The 16,954-nt window shown below is 38.3% G+C and overlaps 1 pseudogene across 1 annotated transcript; it reads right to left on the reverse strand.

Moving 5' to 3' along the window:
* Window positions 1-10,451: 10,451 nt before the first annotated feature.
* Window positions 10,452-13,304, reverse strand: LOC112621024 (annotated as a pseudogene). Its single transcript, XR_003118642.1, has one exon. The product of XR_003118642.1 is annotated as a ubiquitin carboxyl-terminal hydrolase 10 pseudogene (transcript).
* Between the last annotated feature and the right edge of the window lie 3,650 nt (window positions 13,305-16,954).

Below are 16,954 nucleotides of genomic sequence, written 5' to 3' on the forward strand. Positions count from 1 at the left end.
CTTCCCCCTGTTCCGGCCTTGCGATGTGCCTACTTCCCCCTTCATCCTCTGCCATGATTGTAGGTTTCCTGTGGCCTCCCCAGAAGTTGGGCAGATAGTGCCATGCTTCCTGTACAGCCTAAAGAATCATGAGCCACTTAAACCTATTTTCCTTATAAATTGCTTACTCTCAGGTATTTCTTTATAGTAGTGCCAGAAAGGACTAATACAGCAAGGGCATGAGGTCAAGGCCTGGTAAAAGGAGGGAAAATTGCTGCCACTACTGTGAAGACAAGATGAAGGAAAGATAGTCATGTTAAGTTTAATGGTTACAATAAAAGTTACATGACTTTTTAAGTTACAGAGGCATGTGTAAGACAATGTTATTATGTTGGTAGCCCTTTAAAATAGCTATTTAAAATTTTTTTTTTCTTAATTTGTTTTCAAAAACATGAGACAACATATTATAATGTGTCTCAGTGTAGACCTCTTTATGTCCAAGCTAACTGGGAACCTTTGGGCTTCTTAAATTTGGATGTCTGCTTTCTTCCCAAGATTTAGGAGGTTTTCTGTCATTATTTCTTTATTTTTGCATTTTTTTCCTTTTTTATTTCAATAGGCTTTTTAAGAACAGGTGGTGATTGTTACATGAATAAGTTATTTATTGGTGATTTCTGAGATATCAGTGTATCTATCACCCGAGCAGTGTACACTATACTCAATATGCCATCTTTAAATAAGCATTCTTTACCTTTCACTCTCTTTCTCCTTCTTCTGTAAGTCCTCCAATGTGTAGATCAGTTTGATTAATGGTGTCCTATAAACCTCGTGGGTATTCTTTCCTTTTTTATTTATTTTTTATCCTCTAGATAATTTCAAATAATTTGTCTTCAGGTTCACTGATTTCATCTTGATCAGGTATGATGCAACTCTACTGCATTTTTTATTTTAGTCATTGTATTCTTTAGGTTCAGAAATTTTTATGATGTCTATTTCTTTGTTGAACTTCTCTTGTTCATTTATTATTTTCCTGATTTCATTGATTTGTCTATTTGTGTTTTGTTGTATCTTATGAACATTTTAAAAATAATTCTATTGAGTTATTTATTAGACAATTTATATATTCTATATTCTATTTATTTGAGGTCAGTTACTGGAAGTTTATTTTGGCCATTTGATTGCACCATGTTTTTCTGTTGTTTTGTGTTTCTTGTAACCTTGCATTACTCTCTACACATTTGAAGAAGCAATCACCTTTCCAAACTTTAGTCTGGCTTTGGTAGGAAAAGACCCTTATTGATGGGCATGTGTGAGGGAAAAGACTGTCTGGTGTGTATAGTGGAACTGAGTCTGCTAACGTGCAGGGATGCTGGTTCCAGGATGCATGATGGTGCCTGATCCAGATGGCCTAAGTGTGAAAAATTGCTTGTCCAAGGAGGTATGTTGATATTGAATCTAGTGGATGCATGGTAGCTCTGGCTCCAGGGAGGTGCTGCAGCATGGGCTCTGAGCAACTCCAGCAGCTGGAGTTTGTTTTGGCAAAGACTGGAGGCATCCTTGGTGGCAAAGCTTGTGTGGGTTTGTGGTGGCGGCAAAGGCTGATGTAGTTCCTGGTAGCAAATGCTGCTGCTGTCTTCCTACTTTCCTTTTCCCCCTACAGGATATTTGTGGCTTAGGGGATTCTTTCTGGCACTGAGGTTTGCCAGCTTGGGGAATGCAGCCATGCAGATAAAATGCTTCTCACCCTTTTCCACACAGCCATTTTTGTTTTATTGTGCTTCACTGAGCTGCTACACCATCTTAATTGTACTTTGGAGCTCCCTCAGAGCTATATTTTATCCATGGATAATTGCTAAATATTTTTGTCTGTGTGCATGGGAGGAATTTGGGACCTGCTATTTTGCCATGTTGCTGATATCACTCCCTAAACTCTTGAACTTAATGTTTTTATTCCCACTTGATCCCACAATCTCAAGATACAATCTCAAAACTACTTCCCTTGCCACTGCCAATACTTATTAGATATGTCCTGAAGCTTCTGCATAATATAGGCCCCTTCGTCTTTGGCAAACCTAGAACATCCATTCCATGGTCTGACTTCACACTAGTCATTATTCTCCATGTTGGATGGAAATGTGTAGACCTCAGGGGCTTGTGAGTTGTAACAAGGCAGGGTCCATCTACTTCTAAGTCAAGGAAACTGCACTAGCCATTGATAGAGAGGAGCAGATGGATCCCTCAAGCCCAGAGAGTTCAGCAAAATCTGAAGATTCAGTATTTCTCAAGTGTGTCATTCCAGATATTCTATCACAAGTCTCAGTGTTCCACTGCCTCCCAATCATGGTCCTGACAGTAGTATAGCAGACCATCTGGTTTTGAGAATGCTGATTTCTCTAGAGCATCACAAACATTAAATTACCTCCTGGATTTCTTCTTTATTTTCTTCTGAATGTTGCAGAAAGTTTTTTATATCCTCTTAAAAACTCACTGGCTTTCACATTTATTTTTTAGTTTGTGATTAATCAGCCTCAGCTTTTCACAGTTGTTTTTTCCTGTATTTCCATAGCCCCAAAGAAATACCAATTTAATAGTCCTTATAATCACTACAACCCAGAACCTTTGAAATGCATGAGTTATGAGTGCATTTCCCTCCAACTTCATTCCATGTGAATTCACCACAGTGAACTTCTGCAACATGCCAAGGGCTATCTGCTCCCACCAGTAATGGGGTTGTCACTGTGAATTATCTGGTTTGTGATACAGCTCCAAAATTCCATGTAAGTATTTGTTTCCTAAAACCACTTTTACTATAAAGTCGAATTGCCACAAACAGACACCAATAGAGAGATTTGAGTGCAGATGTTTGTTGAGAATTTTGAAAAACATGTCCAAAAGTAAGTAAAGAGAACTGGCTTTGTTAGAAGTGGAAGTTGGGCTTTGATGTAGTTGCAACAGAAGCCTCAGTCAACTGCATGTAGGATTTTAAGAGTGTGATAACCCTTATTATTTGTCCTCTTGAGACAAGGGAACTGGGACCTTTTATTCCCACAGATATCAGTTATTAGAGTTCAGCTGCCTCCAGCAAGGGTGTCACAACTTTGGCTGAGGCAGCTATCTTTGACCAGATAAATTTTGGGGAAGGAACTCAGCTACAAGCCATTGGTAGCCAATACTCCCAGAAGAAATAAATATTTCAGTCCTGTTCTGATAATACAGCACAGTATCTGTTAATTAACTACCTGCACCCTAACAAATTCAAAGTGCATTCCTACTCCATGCTTTTCTTAAAATTATTATAAATCCGTGCTACATGAAAGTTTGTATTTGTTTTGCCACCACAAAAAAAATTTTTACCTTTAACTCATGACTGAATTTACAGAAACATTCAGTAAAATGTCAGATATTTTGTATTTTATAGAGTGAACTTCTATTCTACAAATTTGGTGAAAAATGGAACCCATTACTATTGGAATTCACTTTACCGATTTTCTATTTGAAACATCAATTGGAACTAGTGTAAAACAGGTAGCACTGATTGTTTTTGGAGTTTTTATTTGCTAATAGTGCCTTTGCATTAAAATACTCACCTGTATTTTAGTTAAACATTAAAATGAGTAAAATTATTTTTGGAAAATATTTGATCTCAATAAAATGTCATTCTTCATAGTGCTGTGTAAAGGCCCTCTCTGCAAATGCTGAGCTTAATTCATTATCATTACATCCAAAATAATTTCTGATATTCAGTAGATACTAATGATTCTTATACAGATTTCTTTTTTAACTGATTGTATGTATCAACAATCTTTGTGCAAATACTACTTTTATTGGAAAATTTCTGTAGAAAATTAAAATGTGGAACTCAACTATTAATTAAATGTTAACTTTCTTTTTATTTGATTTATTGTCACTGAAATACTTGATTACAAAATAAAAGAACATTATCAAATAAGAAAATGAAAAGTTACAAATTTATACGATACAATAAATGGCAAAATCCCTGTAGCAAGAGCTTCCAGTCTACTCTATAGGTGTGATAGCCTCTATATCAAATACTTATACACACCTAACCTGTAATTCCCATAGATCCCCTGGTAGTTTCAGGCATCTTGCGAGCCTTGATAGGTCACATTGAAGCTGACTGGTATTCCAAGTTTCCCCTAGGATAACAGCATCTTATACTACTGCCATGGCCACCCCTAACCATAAGAGCGAGCTATCCTCTCCCCTCACTGCTCATGCTGGGCCCACTTTTATTCATCATGTGTCTTGCTTGCTAGTCATTAGTTATATAGCATTGGTAAAGATTGGCAAGAAGTACAGGATATCACTGATTTCCTTTACAATTTGGACAGGTATCAATTGTGAGAACCCTGTTCAATACACTTGAGTCACACATGCCATTAGATGACACCGTGTTGTAAGCTAAAAGTTCAAAATAGAGATCCAAAATCTAATCCAGTTATTTCAATGTAAATAACATTTCATTAAAAATTAAAATATCTGGAACACATCTCAAACGAGGTGGAAAGCTGGGAAACTAGGCATTTATTAGGATTGTTTTAAGAGCTGAATAAGTTTGAGAAGAATCAGGAAAAGCCCATATCTGCCATTCATTTGTGGAGAAACAGATAAGTAGACTAGTTGAACTTTCCTAACCAGATGTGGCCATCAAACAGATTATACAGAAAAAGCAGAGAATGAAAACAACCCAAGACTGACAAGGGTATGATGAGAACAGTGGAGAACTCCAGGGTCAAGAAAAGTAAATTGGTAGAGACTCCATTGCTGACATAGCTCTTTCTGAAGTGCTCACAGAATGGGAATTTAAATGAAGTAGCCAAAAACCACTGGACTGAAAGAATTAGAATATCCTCCAAATATGTGCAAGAGCTGTCCTCCTCTGAAATAATTACAGAGGGTTTAAATGTTAAGTGAGACAAGGATCCATTTTTTTCTGAGACACCAGTCTGACTCAGTGAGATTCACACATATTGTGACCCAGGTCCTTACTGAATATTCCATGCGTATATCTCACATAATCCTTAAAAAGCTTAGCCTATGATAATGCCTTTTCACTGATGTTGTATTTTGCTTCCTTGGTAACTTCGAAATGCTGCCACATTCCTGCTATTTTACCTTCTGCACACTATGGGTGATTTGATGAGAGCGCATAACCAATTGCATTGAAACTGGTAAAAGGGAAAGCCTGGAGTTGGAAGCTGTGACTTCCTCCTTGTCCATATTGAGCACATGAAGGCTCTGTCTGCAGTGAATCCTGTGATCCAGTTGTGTATAAAGAGCTTTCACTTTCCACACACAGGGCCACAGACATTTTGGGTCCTTCTCACTTTGGTAAGCCCTGCATTGTCATTCTAAATTTCGGAATGTCAGAAATGTGTGTCCAACCCACACTCAGGCAGAGCCATTACAGACCAAATAGTTGAACCTCGTCTCTCTATACAGGTGATTTGGTCAGCATAACAGGTCTAGATGCTGCTCCACAGTGAGCAAAAGTTTACTATAAAAGCGGAGGGTCTCTGGGTGTTTTGGATACCCCACTGTCTTTCACAGTGAGAGAAAAAAATACTTTCACCATGTTTTCAAGTTATAAGTTAAGTTAGGGTCTTATTTTCAGTAGTACTTTACTGTGGGCTACAGGGTAAAACCAGACAGTTAAACATATTTTCCCACTGTTGTAAACCATCTGTTCTGATTCTTATCCTTCCAACCTGCAAAGATATGTATTAAGTCTAAATATTTGGGGCAGAGAGTTAGAGCTGGGAAAATTTGTAACTAATGACTTATTTCTGTTCTGTTTATGATACCATTTGCTGCCTTTGAATATTGGTTAAATAGTTTTAGTTCTCTTTGTATTTTACTGTGCAGAATTATATATCATTATTTGTTTACATTCATGATACCTTCTTGTTCAAAGGCAACTCCTATGCTGGTAAATTTGGAATAAACTGTTGACTGTAGTTTGTAATAGGGCCTGATACTTAGGTAACATTAATAAAGTAGATAAACGTTTAGATGATTTTGTTGAGGCAGGTAATGTCTCTAGCAATGAAAGAAGTGAGTATATTTACAGATCTATCTATCTGTCTATCTATCTATCTAATTTATAATCATCATATATCAATTAGGAAGAAGGAGAAGGAAGAAGAGGACAAAGAGAATGAGGAAGAAAAGAAAGAGGAGGAGGAGAAAAGGTTAAACAAGCAAATGAAAGAAATCCTCATAATATTTGAAGTAACAGAACGTTGAGTATCAAAACAGTATGTTACAGAAACAACGGGACATGAAACAGTAATATTCTGAGTTAGGTGAAGAAGAATTAAATTAAAAAAAAAATAGGCTGGGCACAGTGGCTCACACCTGTAATCCCAGCACTTTGGGAGGCCAAGGCAGGCGGATTACCTGAGATCAGGAGTTCGAGACCAGCCTGGCCAACATGGTGAAACCCTATCTCTACTAAAAATACAAAAAAATTAACTGGGTGTGGTGACACATGCCTATAATCCCAGCTACTCGGGAGGCTGTTGTGGGAAGTCAGGGACCCCAAACAGAGGGACCAGCTGAAGTTGCGGCAGAAGAAAATAAATTGTGAAGATTTCATGGACATTTATTAGTTCCCCAAATTAATACTTTCATAATTTCTTACACCTGTCTTTACTTCAATCTCTGAACATAAATTTTGAAGATTTCATGGACACTTGTCACTTCCCCAATCAATACCCTTGTGATTTCCTATGGCTGTCTTTAATCTCTTAATCCCATCATCTTCCTAAGCTGAGGAGGATGTATGTCACCTCAGGACCCTATGATGATTGCGTTAACTGCACAAATTGTTTGTAGAGCACGTGTGTTTGAACAATATGAAATGTGGGCACCTTGAAAAAGGAACAGGATAACAGCAATGTTCAGGGAACAAGGGAGATAGCCTTGAATTCTGACTGCCGGTGAGCCGGTGGAACAGAGCCATATTTTTCTTCTTTCAGAAGCAAATAGGAGAAATATCGCTGAATTCTTTTTCTCAGCCAGGAACATCCCTGAGAAAGAGAATGTGCCCTTGAGGGTAGGCCTATGAATGGCCCCCTTGGAAGCGGCTGTCTCTTAGGGTCGAAGCCGAAGACATGAAATAAGCCCCGGTCTCCTGTAGCTCTCCCAGGCTTATTAGGATGAGGAAATTCTCACCTAACAAATTTTGGTCAGACAGGTTGTCTGCTCTCAATCTCTGTCTCCTGATAAGATGTTATCAATGACAATGCATGCCTGAAGCTTCATTAGCAATTTTAATTTCACCCCATCCTGCAGTCCTGTGATCTTGCCCTACCTCCAGTTGCTTTGTGATATTTTATTACCTTGTGAAGCGTGTGATCTCTGTGACCCACACCCTATTCTTACACTCCCTCCCCTTTTGAAAATCACTAATAAAACTTTGCTGGTTTTACGGCTCAGGGAGAATCACGGAAACCGCCAACATGTGATGTCTCCCCTGAACACCCAGCTTTAAAATTTCTCTCTCTTGCACTCGTTCCCTTTTTTTATCAGACCAGCCAACGCTTAGGGAAATAGAAAAGAACCCATGTTAAATATCGGGGGTGGGGTTTCCCCTGATAGGAGGCTGAGGCAGGAGAATTTTTTGAGCCTGGAGGTGGAGTTTGCAGTGAACCGAGATCCTGCCACTGCACTCCAGCCTGGCCGGCAGAGCAAGACTCTGTCTTAAAAATAAATAAAATAAAATAAATAAATAAATAAATAAATAAATAAATAAATAAATACGTAGAGTTTTGCCAGGAGTCAAATGTTGATTTTCATCTTCACATATTAAATGCAGTCACATGTTAAATATTGCAAGTACAAGGTATGCAATTTATGAAAGTCAGTAACACTTGACATGTAAAATTCACTAGAAAACCTAACATTAGTTTATTCGTTTTTTCCTGTGGCTAATGGTCATCATTCATATTTCACTTACAGAATGATGGCATTAAAAATTTGCGGATTTTAATTTTCCAGTTTTTCCCCAACACTCCCTGTTAGTAGCCCTGGCTACTATACTTCCTCACAACTGTTATAAACATGCTTTCCACCAATGGTTCTCAAATGTCTTTTTCCACATGGATCAGTAAATTTATAACAAAAGAGGGTTTCCAATTTCTTATTGTATCAAGTAATAGTATTACAATAAAACATCACCATAATTTTCAAAAAGAATGTACTATTTTACCAAATTTAGAAAAGACATAAGCCTAGAATAACATTCTGAATAAATATAAAGAACAAATTTACAATATATATTAAAAGCAAGAAGGGAATATGTAAACTTGTTTGAAGTAGAAAAAGCAACATGTGCAATCTTAGTGTATATAAAACTTTTATGTCATATCTTAATTATACAGAATATATTTAGTAAATGTTAACTTTCTTCCATAACTTTTATTTTTATAAAGTAATGTTAAAATGTTATAAAATGTTGCAGTAGCATTGCTGTTAGTGAATCCTTTGTACCCTCACCAAACCCATTCCTCGTTTTTGTAATCATTTTACTGAAATTGGACAAAAATTCTCCCCTTTCATTTACACACACACATACATACACACAGAGCACACATTCATAAAAAATATTTAGTGATTTTCTTGAGTGCTAAAAATCTTCACATAAATGTAATATCTGGAAATCTGTCTGGGGGAAGGTTGCCCGATGTATTATTTTCTTCAGATTTATCATTATTGATAGATGGAAATTAGGTTCACATAATTTTCTTATAGCTTTACATTATATACCTTTTGACAGCTTACAGCTATATCCTCTTTTTCATAAGTATCTGGGGCTTTTTACAATGTGCTGTGTTTATACTGCACTGAAATCTTAGGTATGTGTCCTCATCACAAGTATGAATGTTTCCATATAGAGGGGAAATTCCTGGATGGTTGAGTATGTGCATTTTCAACCTTGTCGATAATGCAAAGTTTTCACCACAAGTAGATATGTCAATTTACATTTCCTAATGTAGTGTATGGGAGTTTTCACTTGCCACTATCTTCATAAACTTCTATCATTGCCAGATTTTATACTATTTTTTGTTCATATGATTTTTTGGTTTAATTTACAATAATTAATTATGTTATTAAATTGATTATGTTATGAAATTTAATAGTGATTATGAAATTTAATTAAAATATTAAAATTAGTATTAAACTCTAAAAGGTCATTTAAAAGTAGAATTTGGAAACTTGTAAAGAATTATAAATATTCCTCAAAGTCAAATTTGGCTGTAGTGCTATAATCCCTTCAATTATTACTGGAAAATGATAGAAAAATACATGAGTTGCCAAGTTTCACAAAAGCAAAGTTTTAGTTTTTTTCTCCAGCATTAGATTGCTTTTATAGAATGTTTTGTATTTCCTCAACTTGATGATCATGCCATTCATCAAGTTTGAAAAAATTTACCCTGTTTTTCTCTTTGAATTTTGTCTCTCTCTACTTAATTTCCAGACTTCCCATTAAACATATGTCAGAGCTTCTCATTCTGTTCCCCATTTCTCTTGTATTTCCTTCATTTTTTTCATATCTTTATTTCTTTATGCTACCTTCTAACTTTTTTATTCTCATATTTATTGTTCACTTTACAGCCTCATTAACATTAACAGAATTATAACTTAACCCTATTGGTTTAGTTTATTTCCTTGTATTTCTATCTTGTATTAATAGCTTCAGGTACACAACATGGGAATAGTAAAAATTCCTTTTGCATACCACACTCTTGTTATTGAAATATGGTTGGTTTGCTTTTTTTTTTTTTTAATTTAAATTTTGATGTAGTGAACTCATACAAACCTAAAATCTAAACATGAAGTAGGTCCATGAAAATATTCTCTTTGAATGAACCACAGCATGCATACCAGCAACGTGATCTCTCGCATATCACTCCTCTGGTGTCACCTTACTCTTATTTTCTCCTCATACCTCTTAATTCCTTTGTTTCACTGTCTCTGAGGTTCTTTCTTTTTCTTTTTTTTTTTAACCAACTTTGTGATTTTTATTGATGGGCGACAACTTTATACTCCTAGATATCACTAAACTGTGTACAATTAGGGATACAGCATTAGAGAAGAGCAGACAGCAGAATTAAACAGAGCAAACTGAAGGAGAGATCTTCATTATTTGCCCATTTTTCATTATGTGTACACAGAAGCATGAATGCGATTTGAAATCATTTAATGACAATAAAGTTACAATCACCCATCTATGTAGACTAACATTTTAACTCCAAATATTTGATCTGCAATGTGTATATAAGCAGTTTCTCTCCAAGCAATTATTAAAATTTTCCCTGTTAGGAACCAGCAACTTATTTTTTATGTTTATTTTTCTTTTGAAGTAAGAACTAGTTCTTCTTTGATAACTGGCTCATTTTTATCATTTAACAAATCTAAAGGCTAGGGAAGAAAAGTGTGACGAATTAAAAAAATTCTTTTTTAAGGAAAGAGAAAATTCATTTTCACAAATTTACAAGTGTTGTTGCTGGTGCAGGACTTATTCTACTAAGCAATGAGACTGGGGATCAAATCCGCTTTCTTATCTAAGGAATCAGCCTTATTTCAGAAATATGGGTTTTTGTGGATTTTCTAAAATCAAGCGACAGTCTGTTTCAACCAAATGATTTTGATTTGGAAATTAGAGTCAACAGAAACTATGTTGTGCACGAACCCCAAGGCATCTCCTTTTCGTTCTAGCCCATTCTTGCAAAGGGAGAAAGAGTTTCTCTCTAAAGAGCCACTAAAGAGAGGCGGAAAGTGAGTGTGAGGTGGTGTCCTACGAAGCGGGCACTGGGCGCACACACAGGGCACAGAGGGTTTACACCAGGTCCACTCCGCGGTAATACAGGAGGTAGGCTGTGCGTTCAGCAGTTGGTTTCACCACCTGGTACTGGCTGATCACCTTGAGTGTCTGGTCATCAATGCGCAGCCAGCCATTCAGACCGATCTGGAAGACGTCTGTAGTGGATTGGCCTCCCGTCGCACTGTTGCCGTGATGGTAGACCACTGCAACGAGCCAATAGGTTCTGTGGCATTTAAAATTCTTATTTTTAACCCCTGGAGAAAGCGGTTCTTTACTAATTTCCAAGTCCACAGGATATTCAATATTTTTGATAAGCTTCTGGCACCCACCAGTCTTCTCATAAACGAAACGTTTCAGGTGTAGCACAAGGAGAGGAGGGAGTTTTTCCAGTCACTCTTCGACTATCTCAACTTCTTGTTTGGTTTTTGTGGTATAACCTTGGACAGATTCTCTTGCCACCAAGCTCTCCAGTGCATCCTGGGCTGTGCGTATCTTGTTACACTGGATATCCTACTGCAATGTGAAAAAATGGCTGCAAAGTGGCAGATTCTTTTGAACTCTGCTGGTAAACCACAGACCAAAAATGCCAGTGACTGGAGTCTGAACAAACTCCGCCTGGCGGGTGACGGAAGTCTAGTTCCGGGGGTCCACTTGCTCCCATTCATCCTCGCTTTCTTCACCTTGTTCTTCCTGCTCTTCTTCATTAATAGAGTGGTTTTGGGGGCCATTGGAAATCGTAAGTTTTTCATTATTTGGTGGGAGAAGCTTCTTTAGGTTCAACATTTCTTCGTGAAGTCCATTTAGGATGAAGCCTAAGTATTCCTCAGCATCATCTTGTCGACCCTTTTCAGGCAGGCTTGACTTGTTAACTGTCAGGAGTCTGTAAATACATGTGGGCTCAAAGGCAGCTCCAGGGTGAATGCCCCTGACGATTTTATCTCCAAGAGCTTGTCGGGGTTTTGGAGGTATGGCATATTAGTAAACTCATTCATTAGCCGAACAAAGCTGTCTATCATGGGTGTTGACGTACGAGGCCTTTGCACTTTGGAATACAGAGGAATGAACTTCATCAGGTGGTACATCGGCGGGCAAGCAGCCAGTGCCTGCAGTGTAGCATTAATGTATCACCACTTCCCTTTACTGATCAGCCCGTGGGGTTGCAACGACACTGGTTTATGGATTAGGGTTGCATTCTCCAGTCACTGCAATCTTTATGGCTACAGGATCCTCTGAAACTGGAACAAGCCCTTCTTTGACTTCAACCTGCTTTACAGAAACCAAGAGAGATACGGCGGGAGGGGAATACTTAGTTTCCACATAGGCCACTAGCGAGGAGGAAGAGGGCTTAGAATCATGAAACAGACTGGCCCAGGACTTGGGCTGGGTGACAGGAAGGGTGCCTGATGTAGAGCCCGTGCCGTCAGCCGGAGGTGATGCACTCTCGGGTTTGGTTGGGTCCAAGTCTATGCTTTCCGTGGTGTGGAACTCCACCCCGTTGGTAGCTGTGCCCTCACCCGAGGATTCAAGTATTTGCCCATTAGCAACTCCAAGGTTTTCAGTAGTATCGGTACCAACGCAGGGCTGAGCCCCAGCTGTCCTTGACAGGGTGTCTCTGTCAGCCTCTGTAGAGAAGCAGGACTGGCCAAAATTAGCCCCGGGCACCCCCTCCGGCTACCCTGCAGTCCTGGTGTCACTGCTGAGTGCTCCGGGGAAAGGACTGTCAGGCACAGTGTCACTGACAGAGTCCGTGGAGTTCTGGGGGCTGTTACAAGTCCTGGGAGTAACGGACGGGGGCATGTCACCCATAAAATCTGCATCCTCTGCACTGACACTGTTGGGGACTGCCGAACTGGCATGGCCATTGACCAGGGCTTTTGTGGAAATACTATCATCACCACCATCTTTCAAATAGCTGTAATATCCAGGTGGCCACTTTTTCTTCTTTTTACTCTCCCTTTGTCCGAGACCACCTGAGACACCATCATTTTCCAAAACTTCCGCCTCCACATTAGAACTTCCATCCAAAGCGAGGGCAGAACCTGGGTACTGGCAGTCGATGGAGCCATAGTTTGCTTCTTTAGTGATACCATCAGGGGTTGTTTTGGAAGTTCTACAATTGAGAATAAATTCAGGGGCCTGAGGGTTCAGTGTGCTGGAAATACTGTAGCTAGGGGTTCTCGGCAACGTGTCACTGGATTCAATGACTTCATTGACACCAAACTCAATTCTCTGATATTCTTGTCCATCCGGTAGTTTATCCACAGCCTGTGTGCCACACAGAACTGTTGCACTGTACGGAGGAAGCTCAACTGAAGATCGAGGAGTCACAAAGAACTGATTGAATTTATCAGGACTAAAATCTCCACAAATATACCGCGGGCTGTGGAGGGCCATGGCTGCGCGTTTCAATGGGACTCCGCGTTCCTCCGCCTGCTCCCGCTGCTTCCCCCGCCGCCGCCATCTTCTCACCCGCACATGCACCGCCTCTGGGGTTTCTCCAGTGAACAAAGCTGTTTATTTTAATTGTGAGATAGCAAAATATATTGAGCTTTATTTTTGTTGCAAATAATTTTTGTATCACAGTTGTGAATTGTTCTTAATTTATTTGTTTTTCTGATTAAACTCTCATGCCCTGGGAGTTTAGGAGAGGTTCAATGTAATATTTCTGTTTTTATTTTTGTTACTGTTTGAGACGAAGTCTCACTCTGTCACCCAGGTTGGAGTACAGTGGCACGATCTCGGCTCACCGCAGCCTCCTCTTTTCGGGTTCAAGCAATTCTTCTGCTTCGGCCTCCGGAGTAGCTGGGATTACAGGTGCCCTCCACCACGCCGGGATAATTTTTTGTATTTTTTACTGGAGACAGGGTTTCACCATTTTGGCCAGGCTGGTCTCAAGCTCATGATCTCAGGTGTTCTGCCATCCTTGGCCTCCCAAAGTGCTGAGATTACAGGCATAAACCACCGTGCCTGGCCTCAATGTAATATTTCTTTCCCCCTCTTACAATTAAATAGTTTATCCCTTTCCCAAAGCCAGATATACAGATACGCAAATACACATTCCCCATTTAAAAATGTACTTCTATGGGATTCACTTTCCTAAATTCTACTTTCCTTTTGCTACTCATCATTTAGACTTGTGAAAAGTCAACTACTTTTCTCTCTCGTTTTACCTTCACTGTGCCTTTAGGAAAAATATGAAAATATCCCATGAGGGGAACTAAAATCCTTACCTCAAGTTTCCTCATTTAACTTCAGGTTAAAGTCTTTGCTCCTAGCAAGAGACATTGCAGTTTATACCAGGATTGAATACTTGCCAACTCAATCAAGTATCTATATTGTTCTACAATGTGGAGTTACACCCAAATAGATATAATGCTAAAATTTTTCTAAATCTTGAGTTTCTAAGGGCAGGTTTTATATAATTCGTATTGAATATCCTTATGTCATAGATAAAGGTAAGTAGGTAGTGTCCTCTGTCAGATATCACAACATTTTTAATAAAATGAGATTTATAACAATGAGTATAAATATATATATATATTTTTAAAGGTTTTAGAAGCATAAGAACTTTTATCTCTCAGAGAAACTCTAAAAATGAAATCGTGGTATTCCAAGAAAATAACCAACTGTACATTATCAGATTTTTTATTGTTAAACATAATTGGTTGTCCCATATTCTGATTTTAGAAAACATATATTTTTACTGACATTAAATATACTCTGGGGAAGGGTTAGAGTGCAAATCATCAAGATCTAGGACATTCAAAATTATAGACATTTCTATTCTTATCTGGAAGCATGCCTTTAACTGAGTTGAATTTAAACGCACATACACACACACACAATCTTAAATATATCAGTCTTATTTTTAGTCTGTGGGATAGATATGCAAGGAGGTCGTGTTTGGATTAGAATCCCAGAATTTGCATTGAAAAACAACATGTTTTGCACCTGCATGCTCCCCTAGAGTAATTTAATGTTACAATTTCTGACAAGATAATTCCATCTTCACTGTAGTTGACTTTGCAGTAAGCTGTAGAGAGAAAATAAACGTGAACATACATTGGGGTAGGAAAAAATATATTTAACAAAAAGGAACTTAGCACATAAGCTACAAGACTCAAAATTGGAGAAGAATGACAAAAGGAGATACAGAATCCAAATCATAATTTTGTCTTTCTCTCCCTTCGAAAGACCTGTGCTGTGTGTATGCAGCTGTGTGTGCACAGTATGTCTGCATCGTGCACCCATCACTTAGCACTCTGCACAAAAAGTAACTTTGTTGGAGGAATATTCTGCGGCAGCACATCAGCATTTTAGGACAAAAACAAAGGATGCCACAATCTTTTTTGGGAGCATTTGGGAACAGTGAAAAAAAATATAACATTTCTTGCTTCAAGCAAGCTGAAAGATAAAGGTTAAACTTTAGCTGTTGAAGTCCTGGAAGTAGATTCACAGGGAGGCACATGGACTCACACTTCTACCCATATTCCTGTTCACCATTTGGGATCCATTTTATTTTTCTCTTATTTTTTTTACGACAATTTCAATGGAATCCCCAGTCCATGTAGGAAAGTGTCCATCTGAAATCCTTCTCAAAATTGAACTCACATTTGGTTTCCCAACAGGAGATGAGGTTAGGTAACCTAGATGAGCAGTAGAATGATTTCTTTGTGGCTCTGGACTAACTCTTATTTTCCACTTTTAGAGAGAAAAGTATGACTTGTCACATCTTGCTACTCTGTGATTTTTCTTTAATTAACCAATTTCTGAAGCAATGGTCATAAGTGGACAATTTGCAAGTAATTTTGAAATATTCTTTAAGTATGTTATACTATACTAAGCCTTACAGTTCTGAAAAGGAGACAAGTCAATTAAATAAGATTAGCTAGGTGAGAAAAATACTATGCTCAAATACTCAAACAATATTCCATCCTCAATATTATTTTTTCAAAGGTGTGCCAAAAAGCTGTGATTAAACTGGGTCAAATTCAGTGTCGTTTGAAGACTCATGAGTGTACAGAATAGAAATTAATCTAATAACCTATGTTCAACCCCAGAGGAGAAAAGTTATCAACGACTGAACAGTCTGAATACATTTTAGTCTCTCCCAAATTCAAAATTATATGACCCACCCTCCACCCTTCAAAGGACAATTTGTTGAGAAGTGGAAAAATGCTATGGGTTTATATTTCAGTATATAACTCTTCTTAGAATCACGGAATCACAAGCTTTGATAAAATTCTTGTAATTATTTTATCCAACTCAATCAAAGTTTGAGTTTGAGTTACTTTTGCATCCGTATTCCTACAGTTCTAATTACAGGGCATTTCTAATTATTAGAATACTTATATTTTGAGAGCCCAGAGTCATGAGAAACAATAAATGGGTTTGACAGACTAAATTCTAACAACAAATAAAGAAAAAAAATTAGAAATTTTTGCAAAAACAAAGGTGTGGTCAGTAGAATAATGCCCCCCTCCTCTGACAACCCCTGCCATGCCCTCAGATTTCTGTCCAGATCCCCATAACCTGTGAATACTGTATGCTACATAGCAAATGAGACTTGAGATTGCTAATTAGCTAACCTTACCAAGAAGAGTATCCTAGCTTAGATTTTCTGGGTGGACCCAATGTGAAACAAGGGCTTTAAAAGTGGGAGAGGAAGGCAAGCAAAACAGAATGGGAGATATGAGGACAGGAGCAATGCCAGAGAGATGAGGTGTGGGAGATACTGAACCAGTATTGCTGATTTTGTGGGTGGAAAAATGGGCCACCAACCAGCCAGTGTGGCAGCTTGTGGAAGTTGGTAGATGCAAGAAAAAAAAATTGTCCCTGAGAGCCTGCAGGAAGAAGCACAGCTCTACCAACACCTTGGTTTCAGCCCAGTGAGACCAATGTCCGCCATCTGACCCCCCAGAACTGTAAAATATTAAATTTGTCCTGCGTTTTTATCAGTTTTGTAAGTTTATATGCAAATATAGCCTATTTTTCAAGATGATGTACATCACTAGGTAAATTAGATTTGCTTGATGTATCCATATCTGTATCTATTATGTTAAACTGATGTCAAACTGGAGCAGCCTTCAAATTACAGGTCAAAGGGCCTGTCACTAGCAGGGCAAA

The sequence above is a fragment of the Theropithecus gelada genome, chromosome 3, assembly GCF_003255815.1.
Source record: "Theropithecus gelada isolate Dixy chromosome 3, Tgel_1.0, whole genome shotgun sequence".
NCBI lineage: Eukaryota > Metazoa > Chordata > Mammalia > Primates > Cercopithecidae > Theropithecus > Theropithecus gelada.